The sequence below is a fragment of the Macaca nemestrina genome, chromosome 6 (genome assembly GCF_043159975.1).
Source record: "Macaca nemestrina isolate mMacNem1 chromosome 6, mMacNem.hap1, whole genome shotgun sequence".
In the NCBI taxonomy this organism is placed as follows: Eukaryota; Metazoa; Chordata; class Mammalia; order Primates; family Cercopithecidae; genus Macaca; species Macaca nemestrina.
In genome coordinates, this window is record NC_092130.1 from 109307992 (window position 1) to 109330016 (window position 22025).

The 22025-nt window shown below is 38.2% G+C and overlaps 1 protein-coding gene across 8 annotated transcripts in view; it reads right to left on the reverse strand.

Moving 5' to 3' along the window:
• Nucleotides 1-21611, reverse strand: part of LOC105499492 (erbb2 interacting protein) — a 151218-nt gene extending 129607 nt beyond the window's left edge. For 6 of the 8 annotated variants that reach the window (XM_011772087.3, XM_011772088.3, XM_011772086.3 and 3 more), the window contains exon 1: nt 21473-21611. The gene's annotated coding sequence lies outside the window, so the exon portion shown is untranslated. The remainder of the gene's footprint in view (nt 1-21472) is intronic. The other 2 variants (XM_011772084.3, XM_011772083.3) reach the window with 2 other exon arrangements.
• Nucleotides 21612-22025: the final 414 nt, after the last annotated feature.

The following is a 22025-nucleotide window of genomic DNA, read 5'->3' on the forward strand; positions in this document are numbered from 1 at the left end:
ATGGTGACTAAGCCTACTGAATTACCACTCATTGCAAGGGTCTCTGCAGAGGACCTAAAAATACACAATATTTCTAACTTCAAAATTACAGAAGTTATTTAACTGAACGTATCAAGGCCTCACGCCAGATTTATCATTCAACTGAAATTCTTTATCTTAATATTATTTTTTCATTCACATAACAAATACTTATTGAGCACTTATTATGTGCCAGATACTGCTCAAGGTTGTGAGGTAGAGAACAAAGCTAAAATTCCTACCCTCATGAAACTTATTTCTAATGCAAGAGAGAGATACGCAATAGTCTAACTAGTCTAAATAACTAAATAAGGTAAACTGCCGGAGAGGGAAAAAGATGTGAAAAATACTTAAGAGGCCAGCAGTCTTTAGAATTAGCATATCCCTCATCATACCAATTTTATGTTCACTTGAAAAATTCACTAATGGGGTTAAACTGAGAGCTTCCACTGGCGTGTCACCAGCATTTAGTCTCTATATAAAATCTAGCTACAGTCAAGCACACACTTGATTGGTAATCAGTACCTTCACAAAATCTACCTTCTAATGTAACAGCACAGCAAGAATCGGGATCCAGAACCATCTTATAGATCAAATGAATTTCAAAAGTGTAAAGTGACTGTATTTCATTGCCCCTTTTTACTATTCTTTAATGGCTTAAGTTTTTACATGAACTAGATATAAGCCCTCTTACTATGCCATATTCTCTTTCATATGTCAATGACATACTCCTTAAAAGACAACTGATCCTACAGGAAAAAAAATTACATATGAATGCTAAAATTACTAGTCAAACCTTTAGGGAGAAATAGTATTAAAATATCTCCCCGAAAATATCTATGTGGTGGTTTAAACATGCCTGCAAATTATTTGGTACTTCTCTCTCAGGAAGGCAGAGTTTAGTTCCCCTCACCCTAAGGGTGAGCTGGGCTTCTAACAGATACATTACGGAAAGGTAAAAATAGTAACAGTGGAGAAACCTGGCAGAAACCACCTTACCCAAGTGACCAAAGTTCAAATCACCAGTAATAAATAATGTTAATATCATATACTCTTCTTGATATGGTAAGAAGAGCACTTCCCTTGTGTGATATTCTTCCTAAAAATCCACAATCTAGTATAATCAAGAAAAAATCAGAAAAACCCAAACTTAGGAACATTCTACAAAATATCCAACCAGTACTCTTCAAAAATCAAAGTCATGAAAAACAAGGAAACACTAAGAAATTGTCAGATTGGAGGAAACTGAAGACCTGAGGCCGGGCGTGGCGGCTCACGCCTGTAATCCCAGCACTTTGGGAGGCCAAGGCGGGCGGATCACGAGGTCAGGAGATCAAGACCATCCTGGCTAACACAGTGAAACCCTGTCTCTACTAAACATACAAAAAATTAGCCGGGCGTGGTGGCAAACGCCTGTAGTCCCAGCTACTCGAGAGGTTGAGGCAGGAGAATAGCTTGAATCTGGAAGGTAGAGGGTGCAGTGAGCTGAGATCGCGCCACTGCACTCCAGCCTGGGTGACAGAACAAAACTCCATCTCAGGGGAGGGGGGAAACACCTGAAAACTGGGCTGGGCAGACATTTTAAGTTCCTGCATATTTTAGTGGCTCATGCCTGTAATCCCAACACCTTGGGAGACCTAGGCAGGAAGATCATTTGAGGCCAGGAGTTTGAGACCAGCCTGAGCAAGATAGCAAAACCCTGTCTCCACAAAAACGAAAATTAAAAAAATAAAAAACATAAAACTAAATACAACATGGTCTCTTACACTGGATCCCAAAATAGCAAGAGGACATTTGTGGAAAACTTGATGAAATTCAATAAAACTCTGTAGTTTAATTAACAGTATTTTATCAAGGTTAATTTCTTAGTTTTGATAAATGTACCATGTCTATATAAGATGTTGATACATAAGAATCCTCCGGACTATTTAGCAGTTCTTCTAGAAATATATAATCACTTCAAAATAAACTTTTTCTAAAGGACAACTAATCCAGGTATTTAACTTATTGTGAAAAAGGAATGGCTGAACATTAGCTGGAGGAATTATGTCTGACAGCAGCACTCATATCCCAACATTCAACCATTTAGTGTCAAACAACACTTCACCTCCTTCAATGACCAGAAAGTGGGGTTTTCTGCTTGTTTTTTAGCTAGTACAGTCAAACAAAGTGAGACACTACTCTGCTCGACATTAAATATTTCCTGGAACTAGGACTGAGACTCAGTATTTTTTTTACAGCACAGATGTGACTGGTAACTATTAGAAAGCCTGAAAATCTCCTCATATTCTTTGGTGTTTCAGGGGTCTTCAAAGCACTTGCATTAAGTGCCAGGAGTAGATCTATACCTGACTCCTGAATAAACTATAAACTTCATAATAATAGCAAGTAGCCCTTGTGGAGAAGAAAGGGACTTCTACATAAATATAAATTATTTCTCAACTTTCTTAATATGATACTAAACATACCATTTCCTCAACTGATTTTGCATCAAGAAGCAAAACATGGCCAGGCACGGTGGCTCACACCTGTAATCCTAGAGCTCTGGGAGGTCAAGGCAGATGGATCACCTGAGGTCAGGAGTTCGAGACCAGCCTTGCCAACATGGTGAAACCCCGTCTCTACCAAAAATACAAAAATTAACCTGGCATGGTGGAAAATGCCTCTAATCACAGCTACTTGAGAGGCTGAGGCAGGAGAATTGCTTGAACCTGGGAGGTGGAGGTCGCAGTGAGCTGAAATGGGGCCAGTGAACTCCAGCCTAAGTGACAGAACAAGACTCCGTCTCAAAAAAAAAAAAGCAAAAACAGAATTCCAGTATTGATCCTCTCAGTAGGAAGTAAAGTCCTGAAATTGTCTGTTACTCAGGTAGCAAAAATCAAAATTAGAATGATGATGTTTAGAGGGGTAAGCAATACTGTTTCCATAAATGGCTATGTCTATGTTATCTTTAGGTCAAGTTAGAAACAAAAAAATCTACCCTTGTAAACTTCATTAGCCTATCTTCACATATAATTTATCTTCTCTGAGTGTTTTGTATATTTTACCCTTCTCTTTTTATTTAAATAGAAAAAAAATCAGCTGGACGCAGTTGCTCACACCTTTAAAGTCCAGCACTTTGGGACGCTGAGGCAGGAGAATCATTTGAACTCAGGAGTTCGAGACCTGCCTGGGCAACATAGTGAGACCTTGTCTCCACTTAAAAAAAAAAAATTAGCCAGTCATTGTAGCCCGCACTTGTAGTCCCAGCTACTCGGGAGGCTGAGGCAGGAAGATTGCTTGAGCCTGGGATACCCAGGCTGCAGTGATCAACCCACTGCATTCCAGCCTCGGACACAGAGCAACATCCTGTCTTTAAAAAAAAAAACTCACGAAAAAGACCTTGACAGCTATAGAATATGTGCTGTAAAATCGTTCTCAACAACACTGCCCATTCATTACTAATAGCTCTTACATAAACAATGCGCACTTTAGAAATTATTTAAGTTTTTTTTTTTTTTTGAGATGGAGTTTCGCTCTTGTTGCCCAGGCTGGAGTGGAATGGCGTGATCATGGTTCACTGCAACCTTCACCTCCGAGGTTCAAGTGATTCTTCTGCCTCAGCCTCCTGAGTAGCTGGGATTATAGGCGCCTGCCACCATGCCTGGCTAATTTTTGTATTTTTAGTAGAGACGAGGTTTTGCCATGTTGGCCAGGTTGGTTTCAAACTCCTGACCTCACATGATCCACCCGCCTCGGCCTCCCAAAACGCTGGAATTACAGGCGTGAGCCACCACACCCAGTTTATTTAAGATTTAATGCAAGAAAAATATTTGTCTTTTCTGGAGAATTTGTGACATATTTCTTCATTTAGGGTAATGAAAACTCTGGCTCCCAGGAAGCTTAGCTAAATTTGATGTTTTATCACAGCAACTTAATTACTTAAAAGTGATACATTTCTTCACTTCTTTCCTTGGATCTGATTTTCTACTTCTATTAACTATGTGTTTACATCCTATTAAGTGTCACCTCAAATCTCATCTGTAAGGAGAAATGTTAAAAATAATAATGAAATTGAACATACAGGGATCCTATTTTAAATGATTCTACTGAAAATACAAAAATTATCCAGGCATGTGGTGGCATGTGCCTGTAGTCCCAGCTACTCAGGAGTCGGAGGCAGGAGAATCGCTTGAACCAGGAAGGTGGAGGTTGCAGTGAGCCAAGATGGCGCCACTGCACTCCAGCCTGGATGACAGAGACTCCATCTCAAAAAATATGGATCACAGACGGAAATGCAAAACTATAAAACTTTCAGAAAAATGCACAAGGGAAAGTTTTCAGGATACAAAAATAGCCAAAAAGTTCTGGACTTCACAACAGAAGCACAATCCATAAAAGAATAATAAATGGGATTTCATCAAAATTTAAAAACTTTTGTTCTGCAAAAGATGCTGTCAGAATTAAAAGACAAGGTATGGAATGGGAGAAGATACCTGCAAACTATATATCCAACAAAGGATCCATATAAAGAACTCTCAAAATTCAGCACTTACAAACAAAAAAAAAATCCAGTTAGAAAATGGGCAAAAGATACGAAGAGAATATACAGATGTTGAATAGCACAGGAAAAGATGTTCAACATATTAGCCATTAGGAAAAGGCTACCATGAAATACCATATATTTCTTCTCTATAAGAATAGTTTTTAAAACAGTCAAAACAGAACAAAAAAACAACCAATTGCTGGCTAGGATGTGGAAAAACTAGATCCCTCATACACTGCTGGTGGAAATGCAAAACAGTACAGCCACTGTGGAAAACACTCTGGCAGTTTGTATCCCATAAAACGCAGCAATCATACTCATACTTTTATCCCAGTGAAAACTGGGATGTTCACAGAAAAACCTCTACATGAATATTCACAGCAGCTTTGTTTCTAATAGACAAAAATTGACAACAATCCAGATGACCTTCAACATGAAATTATTCAACAAATTGGTAGTACACGGATGCCATGGAGTACTACTCAATAAAAATGAACAAATTATAGCTATAAGCAACAACTCTGGAATCTTCCAAGTAAAAAGCCAGTCCCAAAAGTCACACACTATATGATTCCATTCACTCCTTCATTTATTCATTCATTTATGAAACTGAGTCTTGCTCTGTCAGGCTGGAGTGCAGTGGTGTAATCTCAGCTCACTGCAGCCTCGACTTCCTGGGATCAAGCAATATCCCCATCTTAGCCTCCTGAGTAGCTGAGACTGCGGGCACACACCACCACACCCACCTGATTTTTGTATTTTTGTAGAGACAATGTTTCACCATGTTGCCCAGGCTGGTCTTTAACTCTTGAGCTCAAGTGATCTGCCCGTCTCAGCCTCCCAAAGTGCTGGGATTACAGGCATGAGCTACCATGCCCAGCCTGATTCAATTTATATAACATTTTTGAAAAGACAAAATGCAAGGGGTAAAGGGAATATAGGAGGGAGATGGGTGTAGTAGCAAAAACAAACAAACAAACAAACAAAAACAGGTGATCCTTGGGATGACGGAACTATTCTGTGTCTGACTACCAAAATTCCAATATCCTGGTTGTGAAATTATACTATAATTCTGCAAGATATTACCACTTGGGGTAACTGGATAAAAGAGACACAAGACCTCACTGTAGTAGTTCTTAAAACTGTATGTGAATTTATAGTTATCTCAAAATAAAAACTTAATTTCAATGAGAAATCTGAAGTGAAACATATTTATAAACTGGTAGTAGAGAGATCTGAATTTTAACTTTATTTTTATTTTAAAACGAAAATTAGCTAAGGCAACTAAAATATCCAATAACAATTAGAAAACTACATAAAACAGTTTCTATATTTAAGTTTTAAACTGAATGGCTAAGCAGTTTTTAAATTATAAATCCAAAGACACTTTTTGAGAGAGGAGAAAAAGGGTGCGGTGTTTGAAATATGGCAGGCAACATAGACCCAAAACAAATTACCAGCACCATAAAGGAGCTCCTAGATCTCCATCAGGCTCATCCTGGATGAAGAAATTTATGTGAAAATGAGAAATGACCAAGAACTTAAAAGCAGATTACAGGCATGTGATCAACATTTAAATGACGTTGGAAGAAACTGTGACTACTATAGAAACTGATGAAGAAACAGATAAAGAGATATATAAATCAATGAATATTCCAACATTCTTTGTCCATGGAGATGGTGTTATAGTAGTTGCCTTCCACTGACAGCCGGCTGAAACAAGGAATTTATCCTGTATAAAAAATACAAGACTTGGTACAATGGCCTATTTAAATGTGTAAGACATTCAAAAGAGAAACCTGCATACATTTTGAAATAAATGATTCCAGGATTCTTCCACTCCTGAACTGAGAAGATCTGCAGATAACTCACAACTTCCTAAGCTAAGAGGTATTTTTATTTTTCTCCAACTATTCCAATAAATGTGACCAAGATACCGAATTTTTTCAGTTCATTTGCTCCACTGTTCTTACAATTTCTTTTTTTCTTTAAATTTGATGTTTGCTTTTTGATTAAAAAAAAAAAAAAAACTATCAAGAGAGTAAAAATAAAACCCATAGAATGGGAGAAAATATTTGCAAATCATGTATCTAATAACAGACTAGTATTGAAAATATATAACTACTACAATTCAACAACTAAAAAACAACCCAAATCAAAAACAATGAAAGAATTTGAATAGTCATTTCTCCAAAGATATACAAATAGCCAACAAGGACATATGAAGATACTCAACATCTCTAATCATCAAGGAAATGCTAATCAAAACCATAATGAGGCCAGGTGCAGTGGATCACACCTGTAATCCCAAGACTCTGGGAGGCCAAGGTGGATCACATGAGCCCAAGAGTTCGAGACCAGCCTGGCAAACATGGTGAAACTCCATCTCTACTAAAAATACAAAAATTAGCATGGTGGCACATGCCTATAGTCCCAGCTACTTGGGAGGCTGAGGTGGGTGGATTGCTTGAGCGTGGGAGGAAGAGGAGATTGCAGTGAGCCGAGACTGCACCACTGCACTCCGGCCTGGGTGATAGAGCAAACTCTGCCTCAAAAAAAAAAAGCAAAAACCAACAACCACCATGATGAGACACCACCTCACACCCATTAGGACTGTTATTATCCAGGAAACAAAATAGCAAATGTTGGTGAGGATGTAGAGAAACTGGAACTCTTGTATACTTTTGGTGGAAATATATAATAGTATAGCCACTGTGGAAAACAATATGGTGGTTCCTAAAAAAATACATATATATATATATACACACATACAATTACACTAAACATAGAATTACCATATGAGCCAGCAATTCCGCTTCTGTGTATATATCCAAAAGAAGTGAAAGCTGGGTCTCAAGGAGATATTTATCAACCCATGTTCATACAGCATTATTCACAATGGCTAAAATGTGGCATCCACCCAAGTGTCTACCCACAGATGAATGGATAAGCAAAATGTGGTATATACATACAATGGAGTATTATTTGATCTTAGGAAGGAAATTCTGACATATGCTAAAACACAGATGAACCTTGAGGACATTATGCTAAGTGATTTACGAGGTACTTAGAGTAGTCAAAATAATAGACACAGAAAGTTAAATGGTAGCTGCCAGGGGCTAGGAGGCTTTGGGAGTTATTATTTAATGTGTATAGAGTTAAAGTTTTGCAAAATGAAAAGAGTTCTGGAGATGAATAATGGTGAAGGGTATACAATATGAATGTACTTAATACCAGTGAAAAATTCACTTAAAAATGGTTAAGATATCTTATTTATATTGTATTGCAATAAAAAAGCTCAGAAGAAAAATATATAAATCCAAAAAAGGGAAATTTTAAACACTGCGGGGAAGCTTTAGTGGAAATAATGGTACTTAAGTTGGACTTGATGGATGAATAGGATGTATAGAAAGAGGCCAACTAAGAGCTGTAGAACAATGACTTTAAAAAAGTAATGATGGGAGACCTTCTACTTTCATTTAAATCATTTCTCAGAATAAAAACACACCTACATTCAAATTTCAGTTTTCCAGAAATTGTGAACATGGATTACCAAATGTTGATAAACATTTTTAAAGAAGTGATAACTTTAAAAATCTGCTTCCAAAAATTCAATATGGGTAATTTCAACAACAGTAATACATTATTCCCACATATGTTGTCAGTAAAAAAGTAATCTGATCTCAGGTAATGCAAGTGCCTGATTAGAGTATTCCCAATTCCTCCTTCTCATCCCTTCTAACATTCCTGTCATTCATTTCACTCATCCATAAGCTATAATCACTGAACAGATTGTTGCCATTATCAGCAACAATCATGTATACATTTATCAAAACCCACAGAATGTACAACACAAAGAGTGAAGCCTAATATAAACAATGGACTTTAGCTAATAATAATGTATCACTACTGGCTCATCAATTCTAACAAATATACTGCATGAATGCAAGATGTTAGTAATAGGGGAAATGGAGAAGGAGGAGGGTATGGGAATTTTTTACACTTCTTAATTTTTCTGTAAACCTGAAACTACTCAAAAAACGTAAAGTCTATTTTTTTTTTTTTTTTTTTTTGAGACAGAGTCTCGCTCTGTCACCCAGGCTGGAGTGCAGTCGCGTGACCTCAGCTCGCTGAAGCCTCCGCCTCCTGAGTTCAAGCCTCCCGAGTAGGCAGGATTACAGGCATGCGCAATCACACCCGGCTAATTTTTGTATTTTTAGTAGACACAGGGTTTCACCACGTTGGCCAAGCTGGTCTCGAACTCCTGACCTCAAGTGATTCGCCTGCCTCAGCCTCCCAAAGTGCTGGCATTACAGGCATGAGCCACCACACCCAGCCTTAAGTCTATTTTTTAAAAACTTGAGATCAGGAAGAATTACACACTACTCTAAGGATAAATCTTTCTCTGCAACTTCTTGGCTCAAATATTGATGTAAACTTTTTTTGTAAATTAAGCTGTATCCAGTTATTTCTAAACTAAAAAATAATTATCTATAACAAACTGGTGTCCCCCAAAAAGAGGGTGGAAAAACAGGTCTATCAACCCAGAATTTCCTCACTTACATGAGCCCAAAATTCTTTTTCTCTAACACCTATTAAAAATCTTTGGGAAATAGTATTACTCTAAAGAAACTGTATTCTTCAGAACATACCTAGGAAAATGCTGGTATAACAAAAAAAAAAAAAACCAACAGAGTCAGGAAATTTGGATTTGTTTTTCTAATCTGAGTTATGTCATTAATAAGCTAAATTACCTCCATATTTCACTTCTCCAACTGGTCTAATAGCTTCCTATTGTACTAATTAAAAAGAAAAAAAAAAAGAGAAGGTACTCCAGTCTAGTCATAATGCAGTGATACAGTGAGTATGAGGAAAACATCAGTATTCTGGGGAGGACACCTATCATTTACACAAAATTATCTGTTAAATATATTACAAGAAAGAGGGCCGGATGTGGTGGCTCACGCCTATAATCCCAGCACTTTGGGAGGCCCAGGCGGACGCATCACGAGGTCAGGAGATCAAGACCATCCTGGCTAACACAGTGAAACCCCCTCTCTACTAAAAATACGAAAAATCAGCCGGACGTGGCAGCGGGCGCCTGCGCCCCAGCTACTCGGGAGGCTGAGGCAGGAGAATGGCTTGAACCCAGGAGGCGGAGCTTGCAGTGAGCAAAGATCGTGCCACTGCACTCCAGCCTGGGCAACAGAGAGACACTCTGTCTCAAAAAATATATCTTACAAGAAAGGGTAAGGTTAAGGTCAATGAAACACATGGGACAAAAATAAACCTTTGGGTATAAGTAGTGACAAAGATCCTTTTCCTTGTCACACATTTACATGTTTATCATACATGTAAATTATATAGAGGTTACTATAATAATCAAATAAAGGCCCAAAATAACTGTCATTTAATGATATACATAATTACAGTCATCCCTCAGTATCTATGGGGGATTAGTTTCAGAACCCTCACATATACCAAAATCTGAGGATGCTCCAAGTATCCCTCACATAAAATGGCGTTGTATTTGTATATAACCTATGCACATATATACCTTAAATCATTTCTCCCATATACCTTAAATCATCTCTAAATTACTTATAATGCCTGAAACAATATAAATGCTATATAAATAATTGCTATATTGTTGTTTATTTGTATTATTCTTTATTGGTTTTTGTTTGTTTGTTTTGGAGATGGAGTCTCACCTTGTTGTCCAGGCTGGAGGGCTGTGATGCAGTCTCAGTTCACGGCAACCTCTGCCCCCCAGGTTCAAGTGATTCTTCTGCCTCAGCCTCCCAAGTAGCTAGGGACTACTATTAGCCACCACACCCGGCTAATTTTTGTATTTTTAGTAGAGATGGGGATTCACCATATTGGCCAGGCCGGTCTCGAGCACCTGACCTCGTGATCTACCCGCCTCAGCCTCTCCAAATGCCAGGATTACAGGCGTGAGCCACCATGCCCAGCTATTGTATTTTTTTAATTGATTTTCTTCTCAAATTATTTTCAATTCATGAGTACAAAATCCGTACATATGTAACCTATGGATAAAGTGGGCCAGCTATATTACTGTACATCACACTAAATACTAAGCAGTTCAAAGAAAATGTTTATAATTAGTATTAATTTCTTAGAGATAAATAAACTAGTTCAGGAACAACAAGGTTCAAAAGGCCGTTCTCATATGACTGATGACACCTTCAAGGGGCAGAAGAAGAGTAAAAGGGAGCAATTTCCACTTAAAGAATCAGTTCTGGGCGGGCGCGGAGGCTCACGCCTGTAATCCCAGCACTTTGGGAGGCCGAGGCGGGAGGATTACAAGGTCAGGAGTTCGACATCAGCCTGGCCAATATGGTGAAACTCCGTCTCTACTAAAAATACAAAAACTAGCCAGGCATGATGGTGTGCACCTATAGTACCAGCTACTTGGGAGGCTGAGGCAGAAGAATCGCTTGAACCCAGGAGGCGGAGGTTGCAATAAGCCCAGATCGCACCACTGCACTCTAGCCTGGGCAACAAAGCAAGACTCTGTCTCAAAAAAAAAAAAAAAAAACAGAATCAGTCCTAGCCAGGGCAACAGTGAGAACACATCCTGTGATCACACCACTGACTCCAGCCTGAGTGACAGAGCAAGACCTGTCTCAAACAAACAAACAAACAAACAAACAAAAAAATGTATTCCTGCTCATGAATCTATCACTATACACCCAGAAAATACAAGCATATCAACTAAAATACTAAAAGCAATTTTTCAAAAGTCATCACTAGAGTACAGTAGATAATAAATATGAAACTCAACTGCTTCCTTTAAATAACCAGATAATACAATTGATGAAATAGCCTCATAAAAACAGAAGCTCTTTCCCTCCCTCCAAAATGTTTTTAGAAATAAATATAACAAAAATATGTTTCTTAAAAATAACAAATATGCATATCAACAAGAAACACAGATATGACAAGATGAAAATCATAAATGCCACTAAAGGGCATCAAACATCAAATAAATGGGAAATCTATCTTCCTAGAAAGAGATATGCTATTGCAAAGTTATCAATTATCTTCTAAATTAGTCTACAAATGCAGACCCTCTCACTCAACATACCACCAAGAATTATTTTTAGAAGTTGACAAAAATGATTCATGTCCACTTGGAAAATTCCTTTAGAAGTAGAGTAACAAAGCAGCACTTCCAGGTATTAAATATACAATGAAGGGGAGGGAGGTCAAAATAGCATAGTATCATAAAAAACACAACAAATAAAAAAAGAAAATCCTGACATAGTATAAATATATTTGGGGATTGACTACTGATAAAGGCAGTTTTTTAGAGGTAAAATGATTATATATGAAAACCACAGCTGGGCTCAGCGGCTCACACCTGTAATCCTAGTACTTTGGGAGATTCGAGGTGGAAGGATCACTCAAGCCCAGGAGCTGGAGACCAATCCTGGCAACATAGTAAGACCTCTATTTCTATAAAAAATAGAAAAATTAGCTGGGCGTGGTGGCATATGCCTGTACTCTTAGCTACTCAGGAGGCTGACGTGAAAGGATTGACTGAGGCCAGGAGCTCAAAGCTGCAGTGCAGTGATCATGCCACTGCACTGCATGGGCTGTGACAGAGCGAGACCCTTCTCCAAAAAAGAATAAAAAAGAAAAACACAACTGCATCAAAATCACTGCACTCATACTGAAATTGAGCAATTATCTCCACAAATAACTTGTCCAATGTAAATAATAAAAATACTGGATTTCTTCCATCCCCCTTTCACAGTTGCCTCAAGAATTACTAAGGAATGAAACATTTCACCTAAATGTACTTTATCACGGAATTAAAACTTGCCCTTTTACAGTTTGGAATTTTATCCCTTTAGAAATACTTCAGAAATTAACTGAACTGCAGAGACTTCTGGCTCAAAATGTTTGAACAAATGTTTACCTTAACTTCCTCACATACATAACATATGGAAACAAAACTAATTCTCACTGTTAGAGATAAGTTACAAGTATGGAAAGGAAGGGGAATAAAAAAACAACTTAAGAGTGAACCTTGTGGTGCTGGATTAGAATTGCATAATAGAAATATGCAGATGCTCCTCGATTTACAATGGATATACATTTGGACAAACCCATTATTTAAGTCAAAAGTATCATAGGCTGAAAATGCACTTAGTACCCCAATAAAACTCCTGGTAAAGTCAAAGTAGTATAAATCAGGGACCATTGTATATATTTATAGATATACAAATAAAAATAGATGTAAATATGTGTAAGTACATAAAAATATTTCCTAGCTTTACATATGAAGAAGGCCTGAGAGTAGCAATACCCGAAGAGCAACAATGAACACAAGCCCCCAGATCTTGGCTTCTAAGTACCATTTTCCACTAAAAACAATCAGGAAAAGTAGAAGATATGTTAGAACATCTAATTGTGCTAAAAGAAAAAAAAAAAAAAAAAAAGCAGTGCTCAAAAAAGAGATATCAAAAACAAAAAAGAAAATAAGCCAGGGGATTCTCATTGGCCAATCAAGAACAATTTGAGCACCAAAATAAATAATAATGGATTGTGCCCCTGTGAAGATAAACCTAGGTACATGCAAATAAGTGAATTCAAAATATGACAAAACAAAATATTTACATAGTTTCAAAGCACCTACCACAAAATATTAATTAATTACAAACAGGGAATGAATACCTTAAAAAGGGCAAGTCTGGCAGCCACAACTTTAATCACATAAAGTGAATACCATAACAGGACAAACTGAAATTGCCTGCCACCTGATAAGATGTAATAAAAAGAATGCAGCATCACTTTTATGATAGCCCTGCCGAAGATCTAATCATAAAAATCTAATCAAAGATCTAATCATGAAAAATATCGCACAAATGAAAATTGAGGGGTATTCTACAGAATAACTAGACCTGTTATCTTCAGATCTTCAAAAGTGCCAAGGCCTTGAAAGAAAAGAGAAAGAAATTATTCCAGATTGAAGGAGAATGAAGAGATGACAACAAAATGTAACACATGATTCTAAATTGGAATAGTTTGCTGTAAAAAACATTATTGGGATAATTAATGAGGTTCAGATGTTAGTAATATATTCATGTTAACTTTCTGATTTTGATGGTAATTATGTCATTATATGCAAGAGGATGTCCTTGTTTGTAAGAAATAAACATTAAAATATTTAGGGGTGACAGGCTGGGTGCGGTGGCTCACACCTGTGATCCCAGCACTTTGGGAGGCCGAGGCAGGGGGATCATGAGGTCAAGTGATCAAGACCATCCCAGCTAACACAGTGAAACCCCGTTTCTACTAAAAATACAAAAAATCAGCCAGGCATGGTGGCAGGCGCCTATAGTCCCAGCTACTCGGGAGGCTGAGGCAGAAGAATGGTGTGAACCTAGGAGGCGGAGCTTGCAGTGAGCCAAGATGGCACCACTGCACTCCAGTCTGGGTGACAGAGTAAGACTCTGTGTCAAAAAAAAAAAAAAAAAAAAAAAATGTAGGGGTGATGACAGGGCATCGTGTTAGCAACTTAGTCAAATGGTTCAGGGGAAAAAAAAGTTCAAACTTTTCCATATGTTGGTCATTGTTTCAGAAATTAAAATTTAATTTAAAAATATCTATAGCAGTGCTGAAAACGTGGGAAGGGTATACCTACAGATAAGAACAGAAAGGAATTTATAAAGAATACAAAGTAGATTGGGGTCGGGGAAATAACAAAATGCAATATACTTGAGGAACCAGATACCCAAAACAAGAAAGTGGCATCTCCAAAAAAGATGAGTTTTCTTAGCAAGAAGGATTAAGACAAGTAGTATATACTAAGCAGTCAGCCAGAGAGTAAAACCATAGTAGAACACTGTGTAGCTAAAGCCTCTAGTACAGCTCTATGTACGTAGGAGGTATGACACTTGGACAGCCTGAGTATGAAAAAAGAAGACTGCCTCCTGAGGAACAGTACGCACCTGTACCAAAAAGTCAAGCTATCCACATACCTTCAAAGAGAAACTCATTAAATATTTCTCCCTTTCCTCTTCCAAGCAATCACCAAAGCCAGAAGAAGGATTCATTGGGCTGGGAACATACATTTAAATAACCAATACAGTGGAGACTAGGTCATCAAATAAAACTTTGACTACCATGAAAATCTAGTATTGGAAGAAAACACAAAAAGCATGACAGATACACCAAAAGCACAGTAAGATCAAATTTTCTGTACTATTAGTAGAATAAACAAAAGACAATGTTAAAAGAACATCTCAGAGATTAAAGGTTACATGTAGACCAAAAATAAAGCTAAAAAAACAAAATTGGGCCAGGTGCAGTGGTTCATGCCTATAATCCCAGCACTTTGGGAGACCAAGGAGGGAGGACTGATTGAGACCAGGAGTTCAAGACCAGCCTGAGCAACAAAGCAAGAACTCATCTCCACAATAAAATAAAAACATTAGCTGGACATAGTGGTGCATGCCTGTAGTCTCGGCTGAAGGTGAGGTGACAGGACAGCTTGAGCCCAGGAGTTCAAGGCTGCAGTGAGCCGTGAGTATGCCACTGCACTCCACCCTGGGCAACATAGTGAGATCCTGTCTCAAAAAAATAAAAATAAAAATAAACTTCTATGAATAACAAGAATTCTTAGAAACTCTATTCCAAAAACAAGTAACAAAATAACTGAAAACAAACGAAAATCAAGTAAGTGGGCTAAAAGATCAAGCTTCAACACTCTCCCAGAATCCAATACGAACAGACAAGAAAAAAATTAATTAATGAAAGTTCCATAAATCCCAACTTCCACCTAAGTTCTTGAAGTGCAGTTAGTTCGTAGGCCCTGGAAGTCCACAGTCTCTACAAGTCCCTGAGACACTTTCAAGGAATCTTCCAGGTCAAAACTGTGTTTATAATAATATTGAGATGACATTTTTCCCTTTTCCATTATATTTACATTTTACAGTAATGTTGCAAAACCAATGGTGGATAAAACAGCTAACACCTTTACAAGAATAAAGGCAATGCCTTCAAGCTGCACTAGCACCACTACATATTCCCAGGTTTATTTTTTATTTATTTATTTTTTTTTTTTTTTGAGACACAGTCTTGGCTCTGCCGCCAGGCTGGAGTGCAGAGGCGCGATCTCAGCTCACTGCAACCTCTGCCTCCCGAGCTGAAGCAGTTCTCCTGCCCCCGCCTCCTGAGTAGCTGAGATTACAGGCGCCCGCCACCATGCCTGGCTAATTTTTTGTATTTTAGTAGAGACGGGGTTTCACCATGTTGTCCATGTTCTCGATCTCTTAACCTCATAATCTGCCCACCTCCCCCTCCCAATGTGCTGGGATTACAGGCGTAAGCCACCGTGCCCGGCCATTCCCAGGTTTATTTCTAAATGCCACTTATATCTTTAATAAAGATATTTTGTTTCTGTATGCTACTGTATAATGAAATATGTCAACATTTCTTAAATATGTTTAACTCAATGAACCCATATTTTCCAAATGATCAAATGCACGCTGTTACAAAATCATGAATGGGTAAAAGATTTATCCAAAGTACAAGATAAACTAATGGATTTTAAGGTAACAACAAGAAATAAAAAATTCACCAACATGGTCTCAGATTCAACACTGCCACAAACCTTTAAAAAAGTTACTGGTTACCAAATTTTGACATAACTACTTGTCAAATTTTGGTCTCAAAGAGTATCTACAATTATCTAAAAAGAGTATGAAAATATTCCTCCCTTAGGCTGGGGAGGCCGAGGCGGGCAGATCACCTGAGGTCAGGAGTTCAAGACCAGTCTGACCAACACGGAGAAACCGCATCTCTACCAAAAACACAAAATTAGCTGGGTGTGGTGGACCATGCCTGTAATCCCAGCTACTCAGGAGGCAGAGGCAAGAGAATCGCTTGAACCCGGGAGGTGGAGGCTGCGGTGAGCGGAGATTGCACCACTGCACTCCAGCCTGGGTAACAACAGCAAACTCCATCTCAAAAAAAAAAAAAGAGAAAATCTTCCTCCCTTTTCCAACCAAATACCTGTATAAGACTGGATTTTGTTCATACACTTCAACCAAAAGAACATATTGTAACAGATGGAGTGAAGAAGCAGATTTGATAATTGAGCTGTTTTCTATTAAGCCAAACATAAGAGACTTGCAAAAATATAAAACATTGCCACTCTTTTTGCTAAATATTTTAGGGAACAATTATATTTTTATTAAAACAATGTTACATTAACGTGCAATAGCTTAGTATTTTCAAATAAATTATTTTTTTTAAATTTCTGTTTTGAGTCAAACCAAAAAGTTTGAGAACAGCTGCCTTAGGGCTATTACTATTTCTTGTAATTATGCCATATTACAACAGAGTGAACCCTCCTACAGACAAATGAAATGTACAAGGCACTTAGCCTCAAAGTAAGTTGTCCCAGATTACTTTCTAAGTTATTCAGTCGTCTTTCCATTTTTCTATTGCTTCACTGTAACATCACAGGTCATAACTTCACAATGCTGTAAATGTACCTTTCTCACCCCTTCTGGGACACCAAAGAACCAAAAACAGCTCATTATGTACATAAGTAAATGGGCTCTGAATAATAATGGCCCTAAAAGTGAAGTCCCCAGACTCTGTTATACCTGTTTTGATTAAGGAGATAAGTTTTTACTTTCTAGTTTTTCTACTACATTCAATATGCTTTTAAAGCTATAATAACCTCCAGATAAGTAGAGTCTTATTAAGTGAATTTTTATATATTCTTCTTTTCTATTGTCTTCCACACTATCACTGAAAACCTGGGAAGGACTTCATTCGATGGTATCTGAAACAAAATTTGAAGTGACAAAAATAGAGTGATAGAGTACCACTGTGCTTATTTCATGAAATCAAAGAAAGATAATTTCAAATTTTTAGGGATTCTGCGACAGAAAAGACATCTAACTTGAAAGGTAGGACAGAGAGGAAAGTACAGAAAAGAAGGAACAGAGAAATAAATCTGTGTGTTTTAAGAGGACAAAAGTATAATAAAACAAGAAGATAGAGAGGATTACAAAGTCTTAATACATAAGAAGAAATAACAACCTGGTATTATCTTAACAGTTAATTTTGAGAACACTAAAGAGAAAATGGAAAACTGAGAAAACAAAGTATAAAACAAAGCAATGGCCAGGCGGGGTGGCTCATGCCTGTAATTCCAGCACTTTGGGAGGCTGAGACGGGCGGATCACGAGGTCAGGAGCTCGAGACCATCCTGGCTAACACGGTGAAACTCCGTCTCTACTAAAAATATAAAAAATTAGCTGGGCATGGTGGTGGGCGCCTGTAATCACAGCTACTCGGGAGGCTGAGGCAGGAGAATGGCGTGAACACGGGGAAGGCGGAGCTTGCAGTGAGCCAAAAACTTGCCACTGCACTCCAGCCTGGGCAAAAGAGCAAGAGTATGTCTCAAAAAAACAAAACAAAACAAACGCACGCACGCAATATACTGATGAATATAAAGTTAAAATACTGGCATGTACACTTAGTTGAAATGCAAGGGGGATATTCAGAATTAAATGGGCTGTTAAAATAAGATCCCATAAATTTTTTCTACTGTATGTTTTGAACAGTTTTTTGAGGTGATAAACATAGACTAACACAGTTTGAAAAAGAGGGAAATGGCAAAATATAATTAAGAACGACCAGTTGAACACAGAAAAAATAGGCTAGGTAAATGAAGCTAACTATAAATATAGGAAGCTAAGGAATCAGAAGAGAAAGCTGAATAGTAGCTAGGTTTCTTTTTTACAATTAGGAAACCTAAGAAGAGGCAGCTAAAAGGTGAATCTGAAAAATGGGAGTTATCCATAAACCGGGCTCAGTGGCTCACGCCTCTAATCCCAGCACTTCAGGAGGCTGAGCTGGGCGAATCACCTGAGGTCGGGAGTTTGAGACCAGCCTGGCCAACATGACAAAACCTGTCTCTACTAAAAATACAAAAATTAGCTAGGCGCAATGGCGCGCACCTGTAATACCAGCTACTCGAGAGGCAGAGGCAGGAGAATCCCTGGAACCTGGGAGGTGGAGGTTGTGGAGAGTCAAGATTGTGCCACTGCACTCCAGCCTGGGTGGCAGAGCGAGACTCTCGAAGAAAAAAAAAAAAAAAAGGAAAGGAAAAGACAAAGACATCTTTAGAGGTTTACAATAGAGATGTATTCCCAGAAAAAGAAAACGCAAGCAAGCATGTAACAGATTCGAGAAATGAATGAGCAAGGCAAAGTGTCAAAATGCAGGCAGCCAAGTAGGGTTTATAAGGAGAATCTGGATAAGCAGCAATTACGAAAAAAAAAAAAAAAAAGAAATTGCTAGCCAGCATCACTAAAATTCTGCATAATCCCAAATACTCTGTAAGTACTGCCATAATCTATTTCCAAAACAAAAGCAGCTTAAAGTCTAAATCATATTATCCATAAGCAATTATTTCAAATAAGTAATTTTGAAATACCTATTTTCTGAAACTTTTAAGCGTATTTCTTAGAGGGTACTATTTACTACTAATAGTTCAATACCAACAATGTCTAAAATAATCAGTTTTAGAGATTTACCAACGATATATGTGAAATGTATCCATAGTTATCACTTCATTAAGAGCATACAACAAAAATTTGGTTTCCATGTTTGTACCTCTATAAGTTTTTTATACATAAAGTTTACAAGAGTTTGATCTCAAATGGCAAGGAGACTTCACAACAGTACTACTTGAATCAGTCGAAGTCCTGAAAATTCATGATTACCTTCAATAAACAGAGCCTTTAAGTGTGCATTTTGTGCAACATACACTTTGGAAGTACTATTTGCCAATTTAATCTTAGAAAATCCACACCATACTAAGAAGAATATCCAAATTTTGAAGCCATTTAAAAATATTTTAACTGATGACTGTTCTTTCAACCTCTTTTTAAACCTTTGTCACAGTTTAAACAAGGCTTCGAAAATACTTACAGTTTGACAGTAGTATAAAACCTAAAATTTAAGTTAATTCAGTGATAAACTAACAGAATTCCAAGAAAACTACAAGTACATTATGCCTTGTTGAAGAGAAAAAAAGAAACACAAAGGTCAACACCTCACTTTATAAAATGTGTTGTCTGCATCGAAAAAAAAATCAAGGACTAAATCTAAAATTAGAGGTTTAAAGTCATTTTCAAGTGCTACAATACTGTTTTTATACAAAATTTACTAATAAATAACCATCTTCATAAAGCGATAATTCTCTATAAAGGACTTGCTCTATTAAGGTTTTGTTGCTTTTAAAGCCAAGTATAAGCCATATAAGGAAACTGAAGTTCAATGCCATTTATTTTGTTCAGTTCTTTCAGATGCCCAAGAATAAACTCTTTTGCAGCCTAATGATACGTTCCAAAATCATAAAGTATACGAGTTATGCACTTTAAATTCTTTGATAAAGCTAGTTTGACTTAACAGGAATTACTCGATGGTTCATAAATCTTAACAACAATGAAAAAAAAAATCTCCTGAGACCATGCCCTGGGGAGGAAAAAAAAAATCAAAACTACTGTAATTAATAAAAGACTGCCTTTGGAGATGTACTTAATGAAGCTGAAGTAGCAAAGAACAAATTGTGAAATAATTTGATCCTGATCTTTAAAACCTATTTTTTCTCTTTGAACTAAAGAAAATCAACTCTCTCTTCGGGTTTCCGGTCATTACGTGAGACAGTACAGGCGATCTAAACATCAATATATATTCAGGATATACCTACCAACAGGTTACCAAATTTATTCAATATATATTCAGAACTACAGTATTGTATTTCACCTCCCTGCACCAAAAAGCTAAACAGAAAAAGACTAAAACACCACTGAAAAAAGCTTTGGGTTTGCTGCTATCAAAACTAGTCCCCATTGGTTCAGAAGTGTTCATAGCTCTGACTGGTGGAATGTCTGCCATGCTTCATGAATCCTGCCCCCACAGATGTAGGCAGAACCTACCCCTGTTTATACAGAACCGACCAAAAACATTTGGGCCAACACAAAAATGTAAATACCATACTACTCAAAAAGCATAGCTTTTTATCACAATCACTGTGATTCCCTTGAAAATCGTTTCAAGCGTTTTACTTCCCTTCCCATATAGTCTGTTCTGAACTGCACAGAAGTCCTATCAAACGTCTTACAGGTTGTTGTTATTGTTGTTTAATTATGTCTCTCTCTTTATTATTAGTCCTTACTCCTTTTTTCTGCGTAATGGATCAGTTACAAGAAAAGTCTAGTCGATACTTGCTTTCAATTAAACAAGTTATACAGCGCTAAACGTCTGAAAAAAAACAATTACACACAACTAAAGAAATATATTACCCTGAAAAACAACTAAGAATGGCAAGATTTTTTGGTTTCTAAAATCTAACTAAATATACTGATCAGAGTTGGAAATAAAACAATAAAAACCTCTATATACGATTAACGCAAGCGCCAATATAATCGGTAGGAGTATAAACAAACGCGGCAGCCATCTCAATAACAGCAAATCACTCGCTGCAGCGACCAAACTTTCTTCTCAAACAGAAGGTACCAGGCTGAGCAACTTAATATACACTCTATACGTTCCAGAAAGCCAAAACTTCTGGCCCCTGTGAACAAAGGCACTCCGAGCTTCGGATTGCTGAAAACTTTTTGTCCCACCGCATTCTTACAACCTCTTCCAAAAAATCCAAAGTCCAGATGGTGGGGCGGGGAGGGGGGAGAGGGGAGACAGGGGGGTTGCAGTTCGATTATTTAGCCTCTCAATTATTATCCGCTTCGATATGAAAAGAGGAAAATTTAGGGTAACTTGGAGAAAAGTGAAAAACACTAAAAGATCATCTCTTTTCCAAGTCACAAAGTCCCATGAACTTTGTGACTCAGAGACACTTTTCGTGAAAATTACCTTTCGGCGCGACAGCGTCTCAGGGCAGCTTTTTCAAGGCTTCGCTTGACATGATTTCCTTGCCTTCATTAGTCACTTTGGATCCAGCTGAATTTCTCTCTCGGGTGAGAGCGGATGTGGACTCGCCTCCCGCAGAAGAGTAGGTGGCTTTGGTGGGGGTTGGGGTGCGGGCTGGCTTCCTGGTCTCTAGTTTTGCAGGAGTTTCCCAGCCCCAACTAGGATCTCCGCCGAAAAAAAAAAAAACTTTTCACTCGTGACACTGCCCGGAATTGCAGTGCGAAACTCACTTCCTGCCTTGGCGAGAAGCAGAATCCAGCTCCGTCCAGGGGAACCCGGAAAACCAGCTCAACGCGCACCGGGGAGGGGGAGGGGAAGGGACAGCCGCCGGGAGCCTCGGGCTCCGGGCAAACGGCGCGCCCCGCACACCGGACGGCAACGGCACCCGGCCGGCGGGGGCGAGGACGCTGCCCGGGCGCTCGGCGAGCCTCGGCTGCGCTAGGCCGCCACCGCTTCCTCTCTGCCGCCCCCAGAGCCGGGCGGCAGGGTTATTGTC